The 17,806-nt window shown below is 44.5% G+C and overlaps 1 protein-coding gene across 5 annotated transcripts in view; it reads left to right on the top strand.

The window, feature by feature from the left end:
* SYT17 (synaptotagmin 17) overlaps window positions 1–17,806 on the top strand; it is a 98,939-nt gene that overhangs the window by 36,132 nt on the left and 45,001 nt on the right. The window lies entirely within an intron of this gene.

Raw genomic sequence — 17,806 nt, 5'->3', positions numbered from 1 at the left:
CTCAGCCCCTGTATCTCCCTCCAACTTTATTTCCCTGGTCAGTGGGCTCCTGGACTCTGCTTCAGCCACATCAACTTTGCTGGGTATCTCAGGCACACCTAGCATGGCCCTACCTCAGGGCCTTTGCACTAGCCATGTCTCTCCCTGGAATGCTCTCCCCCTAGATACCTTCATGGCTCCCTCCTTTCTTCACTCAGGTCACCATCTCAGAGAGGCCTTCCTTGACTTTTTTTTTTTTTCTTTTGAGACAAGGTCTCACTCTGTCACCCAGGCTGGAGTACGGTGGCGTGATCTCAGGTCACTGCAGCCTTTGCCTCCCAGGTTCAAGTGATTCTCATGCCTCAGCCTCCTGAGTATCTGGGACTACAGGCATGTACCACCACACCCAGCTACTTTTTGTATCTTTAGTAGAGGCAGCATTTTACAATGTTGACCAGGCTGGTCTTGAACTCCTGACCTGAAGTGATCCACCTGCCTCAGCCTCCCAAAGTGCTGGGATTATGGGCGTGAGCCACTGCACCCAGCCCCTTGACTTTCCTTTTAAAGAGCAGCCCTATCACTTTCTATCCCCGATGCCAGCTTTGTTTTTCTTCCTAGCACTTAACTGCTATCAGACATTACATATTAATTTCCTTATTATGTTTCTTCCACTTTAATGTGAGCTCCAAAAGGAGAATTTTTTTCTGTCTTGTTCCCCAGTGGTACATAATACATGTCGAATAAATATTTATGGAAGGGAAGGAAGAAAGGAAAGGAGAAAGAGAAAAAAAGGAGGCGTAGGCAGGACTAGAACTCACAAAGAAAGTATGTTTGGGTTACATAGTCAATGTGATAGTAGAAGTGATAGGCATCAAGAAAATTGCCAAAAACACCATATAAAGTAAAGAAAAGGTGACTAGGAGTTGAATTCTGGGGAAAACTACATTTAAGGGCAGGCGACAAGAAACAAGAACTGTGGAGACCAAGACATAGAAGCTAGAAGATAAGAGGAGAAGCAGGAGCGGACAGTGTCATGTGAACCAACGGAAGAATTTCAAGAAAGATCTAGCCTCCTCCACTAGAACTTCATGGGGTATATGGTATGTGTCCTCCTTTTCTTAGGAGGAAAGGAATGAGGCTCAGAGAGGTTCAGCAGCATGGCTAAGGTTACACACTCAGTGTATGTGGGAGAGCTGGGATTGCCATAGAGGTCTGTGACTCTTTGTCTTTTGTCTTAATCCACCAGTGTGTTAGTTTTCTGGGACCACTGTAACACACACTGGGTGCCTTAAGACAACAGGAATTTACTCCCTCACAACCCTGGAGGCTCAGAGTCCAAATTCAGGGTGTGAGCCGAGTTGATTCCTTGTGGCTCTCTACAGGAGAAAGCACCCCAGGCCTCTCCTGTGGCTTCTGATGGCTGCCAGCAATCCTGGTGCATCCCTCCAGCCTCCACCTCTGTCCTCACCTGGCATTCTCCCCTGTGTGTCTTAGTCCACGTTTCTTCTCCCCATTTCATAAATCCAGTCCTATGGGATATAGGGCCTGCCCTACTCCTGTATGGCCTCATCTTGACTCAATTACATCTGCAAAACTCCTCTTTTCAAATAAGGACTGTGGACCCCCATTGCTATAGTTTGGATGTGTTTCCTCTGCCAAACCTGATGTTGAAATGTGATCCCCAATGTTGGAGGTGGGACCTAATGGGAGGTATTGGGTCATGGGGGTGGATCCCTCATGACTGACTAGGTGCCATCCTCATGGTAATAAGTGAGTTCTTGCTCTGTTAGTTCTGCACAAGAGCTGGTTGCTTAAAAAAGCCTGGCGCCTTCCCCATCTCTCTTGCTTCCTCTCATGCCCTGTGATCTCTGCGCATGACAGCTCCCTTTTCCCTTCTGACAAAAGTGGAAGCAGCCTGAGACCCTCACCAGAAGCAGAGGAGATGCTGGTGCCATGCTTCTTGTACAGCCTGCAGGACCACGAGCCACTTAATCCTCTTTTCTTTATAAATTACCCAGCCTCAGCTATTCTTTTATAGCAATGCAAAATGGACTAAGACAGTCATATTTACAGGTGTATTAGTCTGTTCTCACACTGCTATAAGAAATACCTGAGACTGGATAATTTATAAAGAAGAGGTTTAATTGACTCACAGTTCTGTAGGCTGTACAGGAAGCATGGCTGGGGAGGCCTCAAGAAACTTACAATCATGGCGGAAGGCAAGGGGAGAATGAGATACCTCATATGGCCAGAGCAGGAGGAAGAGACAGAGAATGTGGAGGTGCCACACACTTTTAAACAACCAGATCTCCTGAGAACTCTATCATGAGAACAGCACCAAAGGGGGAAATCCACCTCCATGGTCCAATCACCTCCCACCAGGCCTCACCTCCAACATCGGGGGAAAGTTCTGTAAGGTCACTACCCTCAATGAGCTCACAGCTTCGTGGAGCAGAAAGATAGGGAACAAGGTGGCCACTCCCTCAAAAATGAAAATGTGGCCAGGCACAGTGGCTCACACCTATAATCCTTCGGGAGGCCAGGGCAAGAGGATCACTTGAGGCCGGGAGTTCAAGGCTGCAGTGAGCTGTGATCACACCACTGCACTCCAGCTTGGGTGACACAGTGAGACCCCATCTCTAACAAAACAGGAAAAAAAAAAAGAAATAAATAAAATGGAGCCTTACTTCACAACACAGACCAAAATCAAATCCTGATGGTCAGGAACTGATGAGTGGCCAAACTTTAAGTTTTATAAGGAAATAAAGATCTTTATGACCTTAGTATAGCAAAGCACTTCTTTAAAAAGTCAGAAAATAAAGTACGAACCAATGAAGGAAAAGAGGGATGCATTCTACCACGTTAAAATGATGAACTTCTGCTTATCAGGAAACAGTAAAAAGAATTAAAAGGGAAGCCACAGACCGGGAGGATACGTTTGCTATACACATGTATTAGTTTTCTAGGGCTGCAGTAACAAAATGCCGCAAACTGGTGGCTTGAAGAACATAAATTTACTCTCTGCAATTATTGGAGGTGTATTAGTCCTTCACACTGCTATAAAGAACCACCTGAGACTGGGCAATCTACTAAGAAAAGAGGTTCCATTGACTCACAGTTCTGCATAGCTGGGGAAGCCCCAGGAAACTTACAATCATGGTGGAAGGCGAAGGGGAAGCAAAGCACGGCTTACATGGCAGCAGGAGAGTGAGAGGGGAAGTGCCACACATTTTTAAACTGTCAGATCTCATGAGAACTCACTCACTGTTACGAGAACAGCATGGGGAAATCCACCCCACAATCCAATCACCTCCCACTAGGTCCCTCTCCTGACATGTGGGGATTACAATTCCACATGAGATTTGGGTGGGGACACAGAGCCAAACCATGTCAGGAGGGTGTTGGCAAGGCTATTATCTGTTCCAGGCCTCTGTCACAGTGTCTGGTGGTTGGCTGGCAATATTTGGTGTCTTTTGGCTTATAGATCTCTGCCTTCATCTTCACGTGGTATTCTCCCTGTGTGCATGTCTAAATGTCCTCTTTTCATCAGGACATCAGTCATTGGATTAAGGCCTACCCTACTCCAGTATAACCTTATCTTAATTAATCACTTCTACAAGAACCTTCCTTTTTTTTTTCTTTTTTTTTTTTTGTGACAGAGCCTCATGCTGTCACCCAGGCTGGAGTGCAGTGGTACGATCTCGGCTCACTGCAACCTCTGCCTTTTGGGTTCAAGTAATTCTCCTGCCTCAGCCTGCTGAGGAGCTGGGACTACAAACGCCCACCACCACGCCTGGCTAATTTTTTGTATTTTTAGTAGAGATGGAGTTTCACCATGTTGGTCAGGCTGGTCTCGAACTTCTGACCTCAAGTGATCTGCCTGCCTGAGCCTCTTAAAGTGGTGGGATTACAGGCGCGAGCCACCGCACCCTGCCAGGACACTATTTCTAAATAAGGTCACATTCAGAGATCCTGGGGGTTGGAACTTAAATATGAATTTTGGGAAGGGAAATAATTCAACCCATAAAAATACATAACTGCTGAATAATAGTATCCATAATACTTCAAGGCCCTTCTAGAAATTAATAAGAGAAAGACAAATACACATTGATCAAAAAGAAATAAGCAGGGTTTTCATAGATGAGAAAGCATGAGTAGCTGATAACACGACAAGGTGCTCACCTCTTTAGCAGTCAGGGAAACCCAGATTAAACCCACAAGATACCCGTCAGATGAGACTAATGACAAGCCTGACAGTAACAGACCAATATAATCCAGTGTGAAATGTAGCTTGTCAGCCTCACTGGGGGCTTATGGAGGAAGGGCATTGTACTCACATAGAAAGTCAACATTTCGGCTGGGCGCGGTGGCTCACGCCTCTAATCCCAGCACTTTGGGAGGCTGAGGCGGGCGGATCACAAGGTCAGGAGATCGAGACCATCTTGGCTAACACGGTGAAACCCTGTCTCTACTAAAAAAAAAAAAAAAAATTAGCCGGGCATGGTGGTGGGCGCCTGTAGTCCCAGCTACTCGAGAGGCTGAGGCAGGAGAATGTCGTGAACCCGGGAGGCGGAGCTTGCAGTGAGCCGAGATCGTGCCACTGCACTCCAGACTGGGAGACAGAGTGAGACTCTGTCTCAAAAAAAAAAAAAAAAAAAGCAACATTTCTGCACAAAAAAGAAAATGCAGTTATATCAATATATGACTAGATATTCAAAGAAATGCAAACAACAAATATGGTGCCATCTTAGGTGCATATATTTTAGCAGTCACACTGTCCCCACGTCCGCTTGTTAAAAGGTTAATACCCAGTCCTGGTAAGCTTGTCGGGAGACATCTGTGCTCCCCTCTGCTGCTGGCTGTGACATTAGTGCAGTCCTTTTGGCAAGCAGTCCAGCAGTTTATAGACTGGCAGACAAATGTCTTGATATTCCTTGAGCCAGTGATCCCACTCCTGGGTTTTATTAGAAGGATGTAATATAAAAAAAGAAAAATAGGCTGGGCACGAGGGCTCCCACTTGTAATCCCAGCACTTTGGGAGGCCAAGATAGGAGGATTACTTGAGGTCAGGAGTTTGAGACCAGCTTAGGCAACCTAGTGAGACTCCATCTTTACAAAAATTTTCAAATTAGCTGAGTACGATGGTGCACATCTGTAGTCCCAGCTACTCAGGAGGCTGTGGCAGGAGGATTGCTTGAGCCCAGGACTTTGAGGCTGCAGTGAGCTGTAATTGTGCCACTGCACTCCAGACTGGACAACAGAGTAAGATCTTGTCTCTAAAAAAAATTAAAATTTAAATAAATAAGTAAAAGAAGAAAAATACCTAGGTGCCCAGTTTAGATTATTAAAAACAACCTAAATGGCTGGGTGTGGTGGTTCATGCCTGTAATCCTAGCACTTTGGGAGGCCGAGGTGGGTGGATTGCTTGAGCCCAGGGTTTCAAGACCAGCCTGGGCAACATGGCAAAACCCCGTCTCTACAAAAACTACAAAAAACGGCTGGGCATGGTGGTTCGGGCCTATAGTCCCAGCTGCTTGGGAGGCTGAGGTAGGAGGATCACTTGAGCCCAGGAAGTAGAGGCTTCAGTGAGCCAAGATCACAGCACTGCACTCCAGCCTGAGCAATGGAGCAAGACCCTGTCTCAAAAAACAAAAACGAAAACAAAAAAAAGTCCTAAGCATCAACTGGGTGCAGTGGCCCACACCTGTAATCCCAGCACTTTGGGAGGCTGAGGCAGGCGGATCACAAGGTCAGGAGATCGAGACCATCCTGGCTAACACGGTGAAACCCCGTCTCTACTAAAAATACAAAAAATTAGCCGGGCGTGGTGGCGGGCGCCTGTAGTCCCAGCTACTCGGGAGGCTGAGGCAGGAGAATGGTGTGAACCCAGGAGGTGGAGCTTTCGGTGAGCTGAGATCGCGCCACTGCACTCCAGCCTGGGTGACAGAGCGAGACTGTCTCAAAACAAAACAATAACAAAAAAACCCTAAGTATCTAGCAATAGGAAAATGGTTAATATAAGTTACAGTATTTCAGCCTAATGGAATGTTGTATGTGAACATTTATAATGACACTTATAATGTCTAGATAGTCACATGGAAAATGTGTGTGTAATTCTTTTAGTTTTATTATATTTTATTATTTTATTTTTATTAGTACAAATTTATGAAGTACACGTGAAATTTTGTTACATATATAATGCATAGTGATCAAGTCATGGTATTCAGGGCTTCTGTCATTCTAGTACAATACATTTTTGTTAAATATAGCCACCTACTCTACTATCAAACATTTATTATTATTTTTTTTTAATTGAGACAGAGTCTCGCTTCAGGCAGGAGTCCTGAACTCCTGGCCTCAAGTGATCCTGCCACCTCGGCCTCCCGAAGTGCTTGGATTGCAGGCATGAGTCACCGTGCCCAGCTGCAAACACTGAATTTTTTCCCTCTCGCTGACTGTATGTTTGTACCCTTTAACCCACTTCTCTTCATCCTCTCCCCTCTGATCTAAGGGTATTTTTTTTTTTTAAAAAAGGGTGTTTTTTCTTTTTTTTTTTAAAGGGTATTTTTAAAAAAAATACCCTATTTTTTTCTTAAAGGGCATTTCAGACTGTGACTGTATTGTCAATGCAGCTATGCAAATACAGGGTTGAGGTATTGACAAAGACTGGGGAAAACAAGTGAAGAGAAGAAAAAAAAAGGAAAGCATTTGATGAAATGTGTAAAGCGCTGGCATTGCGGTTGCAGTTTGCTTTTTAAAAAATCCATTTCTATTTTAATGTTGTTTGTGCAGCAGATTAAGAGACAATAGACTTTATCCAACCCATGAGAGCAAAGGCATAAGGGGGCGCAGAGCAGCTGTGTTGGGGCTTCACTAAAAGTTGTGTGCACACATTTGAAACCCTTTGCTAGGTGAGAGAGAGCGAAAGGACCATCGAGAAGGAGTTCAAAGCAAACCTGTGAGGAGGAGGGCTGGGCTCTTGCTTTCTCCAGAAAATGTCTTTTGTCCCAGATGATTTTCTTTGATTTCCTTTTTATTGATTAGAAATTAACTGTGTTGAAAGGCTGCAGGGAGAGAGAATTTTTGTCTGGGTAGAGAGGAGAGAGCCAAGCCACATTTGCCCAAGCCGGCTGCTGGATTCATCTGAGTAATTTACAGATGGTCTATTTTGGTTCTCCCTAGCCCACCCCACGTGGTCCGACCAAATTAAGCGCATCGGGCTTTTACAAGAAAGGAAATGAGGCCTGTTTATTTGTGACATTGCTTCCACAAGGGACGAGGTAGAAGTGGGCCTGTCACCCAGTTCCTTCTCCTGTCTTGGCTTCGATTCTCTGGGGGTTGGATAGGACAGGGGGCAGAACATCGTGCTGACAACCCCTCTCGGCCCGTGGTGTGGCAGCAGCTCAGCCTGTGTGTTGGGGGCTGCACTGCTTGATCTTGCATTTGTTCCTGGTGCTGTGAATATAGTAGTGGACACATGGGCACTTTCTTTGCCTTTATGGAGAAAAAGGTAAGGACCAAGTACCATGAAGGAAATGAACAAGGTGGTGTGATGGAAAGTGATGGAGGCAGAGGGCTGTTTTCAACTGAGTGTTAATGGAAAGCTTAGATGAGGAGGTGATTGTTGAGTTGAGATTCCCAGGGAATAGCAAGTTCAAGCCTTCGGGCAGGTATGATCTTGTATTTTTTTTTTTGAGAAGGAGTCTCGCTCTGTCGCCGAGGCTGGAGTGCAGTGGCGGGATCTCAGCTCACTGCAAGCTCCTCTCCACCTCCTGGGTTCACGCCATTCTCCTGCCTCAGCCTCCCGAGTAGCTGGGACTACAGGTGCCCACCACCAAGCCCAGCTAATTTTTTTTCATTTTTAGTAGAGACTCGGTTTTACTGTGTTAGCCAGGATGGTCTCGATCTCCTGACCTCGTAATCTGCCCACCTCAGCCTCCCAAAATGCTGGGATTACAGGCATGAGCCACCGTGCCTGGCCAATGATCTTGTATTTTTAAAGAATAGAAACAAGGCAGAGGCGGTTGGTGAGTGAAGTCTCAGAGGTAGGCAGGGATCAAATCATTTGGATCAAATCATTTCAATCCTGTAGATAAATTATTTTAGAGACCATTAGTTCTCACCTGGGTGATTTTTGCCCTCAGTGGACATTTGACAATGTCTGGAGACATTTTGAGTTTTTACAATTGGGGAGACGGGTGATGCTGCTGGCATCCAGTGGGTAGAGGTCAGGGATGCTGCTAAACTTCCTGTAATGCACAGGACAGCTCCCACAACACAGAATGCTCCAGCCCAAAGTGGCAATAGTGCTGAGGTTGACAAACCCTGTTGTTGACTAGGCTAAGCACTTTGAATTTTATCCTGAGAGATGGAGGGTTTTAAACAGGGAAGTGAGGCCGGGTATGGTGGCTCACGCCTGTAATCCCAGCACTTTGGGAGGCCAAGGTGGGCAGATCACTTGAGGTCAGGAGTTTGAGACCAGCCTGGCCAACATGGTGAAACCCCATCTCTACTAAAAATACAAAAATTAGCTGGCCATGGTGGCTCATGCCTATAATCCCAGCTACTCGGGAGGCTGAGGCACAAGAATCACTTGAACCCAGGAGGCAGAGGCTACAGTGAGCCAAGATTGTGCCAGTGCACTCCAACTTGAGCCACAGAGCGAGATTCCTGTCACAATAAATAAATAAATAAATAAATAAATAAATAAATAAATAAATAAATAAAATAAGAAATAAACAGGGAAGTGAGGTAATGGCATGGTTCCGTTTTCTTTTAGAAAACCAGAGTATTGGTCTAAATTATTTCAGCTCTGACATTCCAACGTTATCTCACTAAATTTGGATAAGGAAGACTTCATGGAGTTGGAGATCCTACCAGAACAAGCAATCCGTTTTCCTTGGGAGGGCTGAACCCACTTCCTAGGAGGATTTTTGTATTTGGTGCTTGGATGTCCACTTTGCAGTGAAGAAGAATGGCTTAAGGAGAAAGAAGAAGGAAGGAAATCTTAGTTGGATCTTTCTGGGCTCTGGCTTGTAGCTGGTGCTTTGGCCTCTTCAGATCCAGAGGGTACTGAAGACAAACTCAGTGGAGGTGGTGAATAGACTTTTCTGTCTTCTTAAGAGACAAGGTCTTGCCGTGCCATCCAGGCTAGAGTGCAGGGGTTCAATCATAGCTTACTAAAGACTTGTTAGAAACAAATGCTCGGCGTCACAAAGAAAATGAGCACTAAAACAAAGGATTTCTCAGTAAGGCAAAATTTACTTCTGTCGGAGGGTGTTTCTCACAGGTCTAGTCATCACGAGAGTGCACTGAACAAAGGAGGGAAGGGGTTTTTATCCCTAATGTGGCTTGTCCCTGCTACTGCGTCCTGCCTCCACTGCTTGGAGTTGGACCACACAATCTAAGCTGAACCTGGTTGGCTAACTTGTAAAGTGCAGGCATGCGGTTACACTGGCGGGAAGGACAGTTTTGGTGGGAAGAGCTGTTGTGATGGGAGGGGTAATTTACAGAGTGGGTAGTAGATGTAGGCTCTGTAGATAAGGACCAGTGGAAGAGTTGTTTACTGAAACCAAGACAGGGAGGTACAGAGAGCAAGGAAGTTTGGCCTTGAAAGTAGAGAACAAAGAACAAGGAAACTAAACAAGCTAAACCTTTGAAGAGGAGCTTCTCGCATCTGACAGCCTCAAACTCTTGGCTTCAAGCATTCCTCCTGGCTCAGCCTCCTGAGTATCTGGGACCACAGATGCATGCCACCATGCTCAGCTAATTAAAAAATAAAAATAAAAAAAGTTTAGAAATGGAAGGTGGGAAATTTTTGCTTTGTTGCCCAGGCTGACCTCAAACTCCTGGCCTCAACTGATCTTCCCACCTCAGCCTCCCGAGTAGTTGGGATTAGAGGCTCAAGCCACTGCACCTGATGAACTGTTCTTATACCAAAAATTCCAAGTCTTCAGTTCCTGTTAAAATTTTGTTCAGGGTACAGTTATGTATTTAAAAAATCTGAATCAGCCCAAGATTTATAGGCTTAGTTCAGGATTTCTCAACTTTGGCACTAGTGATATTTTGGGCCAGACCATTCCTTATTGAGGGGGGCTGTCTTGTACCTTGTAGGATGTTTGGCAGCATCCCTGGTCTCTCTCTACCCGCTAGATGCCAGTAGCAGACCCTACCCTATTCCCCAGTTATGACAACTAAAACATCTCCAGATATTGCCAAATGTCCCTGGAGGTGGCAGCAGAGAGGACAAAATTACCCCAGGTTGATGCAAGTTGGATGTCCCTGCATCTCATGGATGTCTGTAAAGATCACCATTAATTTCATGATCTTCCTAAGTGGGGCAAGTTGAGGAGCTGCTGGACTAGATGGTCCTGCTTTCTGTTCCTACATTCTAAGCTCCTTATCAGCTGGCTCCTGGTCAGCTTTTTTTTGTTTTGTTTGAAATTAGAGACCAAGTGTTGCTCTGTTGCCCAGGCTGGAGTGCAGTGGCACCACCAACATTCACTGCAGCTCCGAGCTCCTGGGCTCAATCGATCTTCCCACTTTGACCTCCTAAAGCTCTTGGATTATAGGCATGAGCCACCATGCTTGGCCCTCGTCAGCTTTTAGATGTAGCATCTGATACTTCTGGGGAAGAAGGACTGAGAAGATACTGGCTCCAGGAACCCCCCAGGGACATTTTTGTCCTTAGATTGTTAGAGCTGACATTTATGATGCCCGAGTGAATGATGTTATTCATACATACAACATATTCTGGGGCAGAGACCCTGAGTGTGTGGCAACTGTCCTTTTCCTCCAGGGCTGGGTTAGGATAAGGCTTTGAGGCCCCCAAGCCCTGAAAATTATGGAGCTGCTCACCATATGTCATTCAAGATAATAATAATTCTCTTTTTTTTTTTTTGAAACAGAGTCTTGCTCTGTTGCCCAGGCTGGTGTGCAGTGGTGTAATCTCAGCTCACTGAAACTTCTGCCTTCTGGGTGAAGTGATTCTCCCACCTCAGCCTCCTGAGCAACTGGGATTACAGGCACCCGCCCCACACCCAGCTACTTTCTGTATTTTTAGTAGAGATGGGGTTTCACCATGTTGGCCAGGCTGATCTCGAACTCCCAGCCTCAAGTGATCTGCCTGCCTCGGCCTCCCAAAGTGCTGGGATTACAGGCATGAGCCACCATGCCCAGACAAAAAGGACTGCTGCAATAATTCTCAAATGTAAATCTCAGCAATGTTCTGATTTCTCAGCGGGCACTGCAGTGCTATTTCTGAAATATCAAATTCTTGCCAAAAATTATATTTCTCTTTTTTAAAAATTTATTTGATGTAGAAGTGGGGAGGGCATCATCCACTCCTAAGTGGCCAAGAGCACACACCTGTTCTAAGGGAGAAACCAGTATTGTCTTCCACACTTAACAACAACAAACCAGGAATGTAAATGGGTGAAGGTGATGTTGTTTCTAAGGAGAATCCTCACTAATTTATCTCAAACATCCAAATTATTAACCATCTTTGGCTGCTTTATTTTATTTACTTATTTTTGAGACACGGTCTGTGTCAGTTGCCCAGGCTCTGTCATAGCTCACTGCAGCCTCAAACTCCTGGGTTCATGCAATCCTCCCACCTTTGCCTCTCACATAGCTGGGACCACAGGCACTCACCACCACAGCTGGCTGATTGTTTAATGTTTTTGTAGCAAAGTGGGGCATATCACCATGTTTTCCAGGCTGCTCTTGAACTCCTGGCCTCAAGCAATCCTCCAGCCTTGGCCTCCCAAAGTGCTGGGATTACAGACATGAGCTACTGCACCCAGCCAACTTTATTATTAATAATAAGTTACTTGGCCCTTGTATTAGTCTGTTTTCATGCTGCCGATAAAGACATACCTGAGACTAGCCAATTTACAAAAGAAGGAGTTTTAATTAGACTTACAATTCCACGTGGCTGGGGAAGCCTCGCAATCATGGCAGAAGGCAAGGGGAGCAAGTCACGTCTTACGTGGATGGCAGCAGGCAAACAGAGAGAACTTGTGCAGGGAAACTCCTCTTTTTAAGACCATCAGATCTCGTGAGACTTATTCACTATCACGGAAACAACATGGGAAAGACTTGCCTCCATGATTCAATTACCTCCCACTGGGCCCTTCCCACTACATGTGGAAATTCAAGATGAGATTTGGGCAGGGACACAGCCAAACCATATCAACTTTTACATAATAATATTGATAAATTCAGGATCAGAACACAACAAAGACTATTGGGGCTTTAGTGAAGGCTTCCCTCATTCTGTTCCATCTGTATGCGGCACCCTTCCCTGCAATATTTGCTGGACTAAATCCTGCTTATCAAGGCTTAACTCAAATGTCTCCTCCTCCATGAAGACTTCCTTGACCACGCCCCTCCCAAGAATAGCTTGTGCTTCAGTCTGCCTTGGGTTTCATTTATATGGCTGATTAATACTTGAGCCCTACAATTATTTCTTTTTTTTAATTATACTTTAAGTTCTGGGGTACCTGTGCAGAATGTGCAGGTTTGTTACATAGGTATATACATGCCATGGTGGTTTGCCGCACCCATCAACTGGTCATCTACATTAGGTATTTCTCCTCATGCTATCCCTCCCTTAGCCCCCCAACCCCCAACAGACCCTGGTATGTGATATTCCCCTCCCTGTGTCCATGTGTTCTTATTGTTCAACTCCCACTTATGAGTGAGAACATGTGGTGTTTGGTTTTCTGTTCCTGTGTTAGTTTGCTGAGAATGATGGTTTCTAGCTTCGTCCATGTCCCTGCAAAGACATGAACTCATCCTTTTTTATGGCTGCATAGTATTCCATGGTGTATATGTGTTACACTTTCTTTATGCTGTCTATCATTAATGGGCATTTGGGTTGGTTTCAAGTCCTTGCTATTGTGAATACTGCCACAATAAACATACGTGTGCATGTGTCTTTATAGTAGAATGATTTATAATCCTTTGGATATATATACCCAGTAATGGGATTGCTGGGTCAAATGGTATTTCTGGCTCTAGATCCTTGAGGAATCGCCACACTGTCTTCCACAATGGTTGAACTAATTTACACTCCTACTAACAGTGTAAAAGCTTTCCTATTTCTTCACATCCTCTCCAGCATCTGCTGTTTTCTGACTTTTTAATGATCGCCATTCTAACTGGAGTATGATATCTCATTGTGGGTTTGATTTGCATTTCTCTAATAATCAGTGATGATGAGCTTTTTTCATATGTTTGCAATTATTTCTTAATTGAGGTGAAATTCACATAGTATAAATGTAATCATTTTAAATATACAATTCAGTGGCATTGAGTAAATTCTCAGTGGTGTGCAACCATCACCTTTATCTAATTCCAGAACATTCCCATCACCCAAAGGAGACCCTGTATCCATTAAGCAGTCCCTCCATATTTCCCCCTCCTCCCAGATCCTAGCAATTACTCATCTACTTTCTATCTCTATGGATTTACCTATTCTGGATATTTTATCAATGGAATTGTGCAATATGTGATTTTTTGTGTCTGGCTTCTTTCACTTTTTTGAGGTTTGTCTACATTGTATCAATGCTTCATTGTTTTTATGAATGAGTAACCTGCCATTGCATAGATAGGTGATATTTTCTTTATCTCTCTGTTGGTGGACATTTAGGCTGCTTCCACTTTTGGCTATTGTGAATAGTGCTGCTATGAACATCTGCGTACAAGTCTTCATGTGGATTTGTTTCCTGTTCTCTTAGCAATACACCTAGGAATGGAACTGCTGGGTCGTACACCAACCTGTTTACCAAAGCAACTGCATCAGTTTTCATTATCACCAGCAGTATAGAGGGTTCTTTTTTACCACATCCTGGCCAACACTTCTTATGGTTTTGTGTGTGTGTTTATTATAGCCATCCTAGTGGGTGTGCAGCCCCTGGAATTTTGATTTGTTTTTATATCTTCCTTGCTCTGCACCAATAGATAGTGAGTTGTTTGATGTCTGGGATTGCTGCTTAATCACCAGAAACCTTGTGTAAGAGTTAACCATGGGCTGAGTTTGAACCTTGTTCTTTTTGTTTGTGATATATGATCTTGAGCAAGTCAGGCAGCTTAAGCTCTCTAAGCTTGAATTCTTTCATCTGCAAGACAGAAGCCTCTGGAGTTGTTAAGGAAAAGAAATGTGATTCAGCTTTAGTGCTAGGACGGTGCCTGGACTATGGTGATTTCTCCATAAAGGTTTGCTGTAACAATCATGATCGTGACATCCCCAAGTGCTTGGACCTAGTACCTGTTACACGAGCGTTTGTTAAATGAATCAATGACTCCTTTGCTATTGCACAATTAGCCCTCTTTTTTACTTTCTATCAACTGCCCCCCTGATTCCAGACAATAGTGTTACAAATTGATCACTCCCCAGATAAGGCAGACAGAAAGAGTGGCTGGATCAATGGGAATGGTTCCCTGGAAAAGTACAACCTGAAATCCCTGATGCGCACGCTGCGTATCGAGGATGGGATGGGTAGAGAGTACAGTGAGCTTGTATCTGCAAAGGGAAGAAGGAATAAAAGAGCTTTACTTCCTTAAGATGAAGAACACTCAGCCGTCTTAGAAAAAGGATGACTTCAGGAAGTGCCTTGTTGAAGGTTCGATCAATGGCCCCAGGGGAGGGAAGGAACAATTCTATCCACCCTTGAAGGCTGCAGAGAGGGCTTGAGGGGCTCTTAGGTATTGAGGGCCCAGAAGATGGCCTCACCTTCTCCTTCCAATTTGTGAAGACTTCCAGGATTGGGCAGAGCCCCTGGGATCAACCACTGGGCAGCTTGCCTTGGTTCCTGTAGGCATCTCTAGAATCCATTCATTCTGCCCACACTGGCCTTCTCTTTGTTCCTTTGAACACACCGACTGAGGGATGCCGGGTTTATTCCTCCCTCCCACCATCCCAGACTTTGCACTTGTTGTTCCCTCTGCTCCATGAGTCCCTATCCCTCTTTCTTCCCTCATCCTCTTCAAACCTCGCCTCTCAGAGAAACCCTACCCCATCCACCGACTGAAAGGGCAGCTCCCACGCGAACCCCATCCATTCTCTTACACTGCCTAATTTGTCTTGTTTACCTTTTTCATATTTATTTTGTTTTTAATGGGAATATTTCCCACATAAAATAATAAAACAAACACCCATGTATCCATCTCCCAGATGTCGTAAGTTGCCAATATTTTGCCACATTTGCTTACTTCAAATCACCCCCATTCAATCAACTGTATTGAGGTGGAACTTACTGTTTGTTCAGTTTTGGCAAATGCACACGTAACTGCTACCACAATCAAGATATAGCATATTGCCATCACCCAAGAAAAGTTCTTCCTTTCTCTCACTCTGTTATATTTTTCTTCCTAATACTTAGCATTACCTGAAATCATCTCATTGATGTATTTTTTAAAATCTGTGTGCTGCCCATCCCCCCCCACAGGAGTGTATGTTCTGTAAAGTCAGGGATGGGTCTCACTGATGTATCCTTAGTCCTGGTACATAGTAAACTGTTTTTTTTTTTTTTTTAATAAAAGGAAATATCACTGTGACTTATAAACCTGGGAGGAGCAAAGTCCAGGAGGACCTGGATGGCCTGGGCTCCTGAGAATTCTCAGCATTGCTCATACTAGAGCAGATGTGTCAGCAGGGTCATGCCCTAAAGACACTGCATCTTCCAAGCCCTTGAGAAGCAGCAGGAAACCCCTAGCAACAGTGCAAAAGGGGCTGAACTTCTTTTATTACTCAAGACACTCAGTTGACCATTCCTATTTTTAAAATCTCCATACTTGGATACCCAGGGCAGGGCAGCAGGAATGTAAAGGGGTGGAAGTGGACAGATGAGGTGCGATGTGAAGGGGGCAGGTCCCATCTAAAGGAGCACTGCACTGCTCTGTGGCCAGATGTTGGGTTAAAGAAAATTATTCAATGACATTTCTTTCTTTCTTGTTTTTTTTTTTTTTTTGAGATGGAGTCTCGCTCTGGCACCCAGGCTGCAGTGCAGTGGTGCGATCTCGGCTCACTGCAACCTCCGCCTCCTGGATTCAAGTGATCTGCCTCAGTCTCCCAAGAAGCTGGGATCACAGGTGCATGCCACCATGTCCGACTAATTTTTGTATTTTTACTAGAGACGGGATTTCACCATGTTGGCCAGGTTGGTCTCGAACTCCTGACCTCAGATGATCTGCCGACCTCGGCCTCCCAAAGCGCTGGGATTACAGGCGTGAGCCACTGTGCCCGGCCCTCAAAGACACTTCTTAAAGTGACAAGGCAGACTTTATTGAGGACCATCATGATATGTATAGGGACCACAGTAATGAGATTTTGCAGTCACAGAGAGAGACTGGGCTCAGCCTCAAATACAGCATAGACAAGTGGGAATCTATAGCCATGGAGCAAAGTGGGGGGTGAGGGATTTTTGAAAAAATTACTAAGAGGAAGCATCAGAGGAGTAAGGGGGACGCTGGCTAAATCAACCTAGCAGGATTTTTGCTGGAGGTAGGCCAGGGTGATCGGACATTACCTGAGGGATGATGAAGAATGAAGAGCCTGTCTGGGCATGATGGCTCATGCCTGTTATCCCAACAGTGTGGGAGGCTAAGGTAGGAGGATCACTTGAGGCCAGGGTTTCAAGACCAGCCTGGGTAACACAGGAAGACCTCATCTCTTAAAAAAAAAAAATTAGCCAGGCATAGTGGCACATGCCTATAATCCCAGCTATTCAGGATGTTAAGGTAGTAGGATCCCTTGAGCCCAGGAATTTGAGGTTGCAGGGCGCTGTGATCATGCCATTGTTCCAGACTGAGTGACAGGGTGAGACCTTGTCTCAAAAAAAAAAAAAAAAAAAAGAGAGAGAGAAGGAGGAACCTGACCAAACTGACTTAGCAGAGTTCTTTGCAGAAACTGGATTTTACAAGGTGGTGCACTGATGGGCCTAGGAGGTTTAGGAGCCTGACTAAAGTTTGGTCAAGTAAAGAATCTTTGTCACTTGCCTGGTGGGACTGCCAGTGTTACCAGATCTTCCTGTTTTTCAAGCAAGGCAAGAAATCCAGATTTTAAAAAAAAATATGAAATAGCTTGATTCTTGAATTGTATAATAATTAACAAGTAATTATAAGTTAAAATGTGATGTGGGGCAAACAAAACACACCTGCAGACTGTTTGTTAGCAACTTCTGAGTTAACATGCGAGATTGTTTCTTGTTTGTTTGGGGACTAACTCACTCAGTACAGGAATCTTTCGCTTTGACTGTTCACCCTGTCGGTAGATGTTTATTGAGTATGTACTATGTGCTAGGCGTTGTTCTAGAGCTGCTGGGTATTGTACTAGGCATTTGGCATTAATTTGCTGAAATGACTGACATCAAAAAAGATACAGATGAAAGATAGATAGATGATAAAGATAGATAATAGACATAGATAAATAGATGATTGATAGATAATAGATGGTTAGATTATAGGTAGATGAGACAGATAGATAGATAGAGATCTTACCCTTTAAAGATACACGTTGAAATATTACAAATAATATAATGACTCGGAGTTACTTCAGAGGAATATGGGGAGTTGAATGCAGGTGTAAGTGAAGGGAGATTCACCATGGGATGAGAATTTTTGAAGCTGAATGATGTTTGGGTATGAAGATGGTGGGGTATACTCTTCTGTCTGGTTTTGAATATGACTGGAAATTTCCCACACTAAAATGCTTGTTTTAATGTCCTCATCAGTTAAAGATGCATTCTGAAGGATATACAGGTACAATGACACCATGTTGAAGGCTTACTTTAAAATATTCAGCTAAAATGTTTCACAAGTCAGG

The sequence above is a fragment of the Hylobates moloch genome, unplaced genomic scaffold (genome assembly GCF_009828535.3).
Source record: "Hylobates moloch isolate HMO894 unplaced genomic scaffold, HMol_V3 SCAFFOLD_23, whole genome shotgun sequence".
In the NCBI taxonomy this organism is placed as follows: domain Eukaryota; kingdom Metazoa; phylum Chordata; class Mammalia; order Primates; family Hylobatidae; genus Hylobates; species Hylobates moloch.
The sequence above is the reverse complement of the archived record's forward strand: the minus strand, read 5'-3'. Positions and strand labels throughout refer to the sequence as shown.